Source organism: Cyprinodon variegatus, unplaced genomic scaffold (assembly GCF_000732505.1).
Source record: "Cyprinodon variegatus isolate N-32 unplaced genomic scaffold, C_variegatus-1.0 Scaffold110, whole genome shotgun sequence".
In the NCBI taxonomy this organism is placed as follows: Eukaryota; Metazoa; Chordata; class Actinopteri; order Cyprinodontiformes; family Cyprinodontidae; genus Cyprinodon; species Cyprinodon variegatus.
Genome location: NW_015150563.1, coordinates 875,806 through 877,672, shown reverse-complemented (window position 1 = coordinate 877,672; position 1,867 = coordinate 875,806). Strand labels below are relative to the sequence as shown.

Sequence of the window (1,867 nt, the reverse complement as noted above, 5' to 3'; positions counted from 1 at the left end):
TTAAACATAAATACTGCTCTCTGCATCATCATCTGCCATGGTTGTTGTTTTTCTTGCCGCTTCTGCGTAGCAAGATGCAGAATAGTGGCCTTTGTCAGGTATTAATGGCGTTAAGGTCGGATGAATCATTTGAAAAGATCCGATTCGTATCGGATTCAGGACCACATAGCCAAGTGGCCTGGGTCGGATTGGAAAAAAATCGGATCTGAGTTGTTCAGACTGCCATGAAAAGATCAGATCCAGGTCGCATATGGGCAAAAAAAAAAAATCGCATTTGGGTCACTTCAGGCTGCAGTGTGAACGTAGCCTAAAAGATCTGCCTCTCATTCTACTTTCACATCCATCACATTCTGTGGACTTTCTGAAAAGATACCAATCCCACCCTGAAGGCCACAGCCTGATTCTCAGTCAGGGTTTTTGCAGATATCCTTCCATCAGTCATCCAGGTCCTCCAGCAGCAGGACACACATGACTGATTCTAAATCAGGCGTCTCAAACCGGTTCCAGAAAGGGCCGTGTGGCTGCAGGTTTTCTCTCCAACCAAGCAATAGCACACCAGACTCCAGTCATCTCATCAAGTCATCATGTTAAGACTGGACTGACTTGATGAGATGACTGGAGTCAGGTTCTAACTTCATCCAGACTCCTCACCTTGATCCTCCACCAGATATCTGAGTTGGGAAGATTTTCTAAACTTTTATTTGGAAAATCTTCATACTGTAGATCTGAGGCAGAACATCTTGTTTTCTTGGTTCTCAAAGACAATCAGACTGTTTGTGATTCTCTGCAAACTGAATAAAACTGGAACACATATTCAGTCAGTCCAACAGTTTGATGGGTTACCTGAGTTGTTTGTCTTCAGGTCTTCCAGCCGTCTCTCACTGACTGTCAGTCTGACCTCCAGGACTAAGCAGGAAATCATCGTTTCATTTAGTGATTTTATCCAGGATGAAAAGAACAAAACACACTGATGATGGTACCTTCAGAGAGATTCTTCAGCTGCTCCAGCTTTCCCTCAGTGTATCCAAACCTGACCAGCATATCTACAGAACACATCAGCTTTTACAGATGTGTTTCATATGTTAGCTAATGTTTATTGTGGCCAGAGTGAGAAGGCTTCCTGTGGTACCTGTGTTTGTTGTCTTCAGGTCTTCCAGCTGTTTTTCACTGGATCTCAGTCTGCTCTCCACCTCTAAACAGAAAAGCAACTTTTAGGAAGGAGTTCATTAAGGAACGGATGTTCAATCATTCAGTTTTAATCTTGAGTTGATAAATTGGTCGTTTTTGTCATCAAAATGTGATTTGAAAGATCTGGCAGAGATCCAACAATGGTTCCTTGAGGAGTTCTGGGAACCATTGCTGGATCATCCTGCTCTGATCAAACTGGTTGGATTCGGGGTGTTAGGACAGAGTTAAGAATCAATGAGTTCAGGATGATTCCAGGGTCTGGTTCTTGTCTTTCTCCTTTAGTGAGGTGCTCGGGTTTGTAGGCATAGACATTAATACCTGACCGCCATTGAAAGCTGCTTGGCGTAACCATGTCCCCGCCATATTTTAGGAGTCAGAAATCAGAGAGTGTAAAATGACTAAATCTCTGCTGCCCGGAGTCGTTCAAGTCCGACTAAATTGATGGGAATAACCTTCAACAAGGAAGAATTAAAATCCTCTTGATAGTGTTTGAGCCCAAGTTTGTTCGATTTTCACCAGTAGAATTTTTTTTAGTGCAGAGTACAAGATCCTCATCAAACGGACATGAAATGTCTGTTTATAAAAGCTAATATGTCTGATGGACCCAGTGAATTATATTTTATTTTATGCACAAAACTAGGACAAAAATCAGACTAAATCAGGAAATAGAGCAGCGTGA

General features: G+C 42.3%; 1 protein-coding gene and 1 long non-coding RNA gene across 2 annotated transcripts in view; both read right to left on the bottom strand.

Moving 5' to 3' along the window:
- LOC107084857 overlaps positions 1–1,867 on the bottom strand; it is an 11,699-nt gene that overhangs the window by 3,256 nt on the left and 6,576 nt on the right. The gene's annotated exons all lie outside the window — the stretch shown is intronic.
- LOC107084872 lies at positions 746–1,194 on the bottom strand. The gene is made up of 3 exons (XR_001481239.1): positions 1,130–1,194; positions 981–1,043; positions 746–906 (listed from the first exon to the last, which is right to left on the bottom strand). It is a non-coding gene; the product is annotated as an uncharacterized LOC107084872 (long non-coding RNA).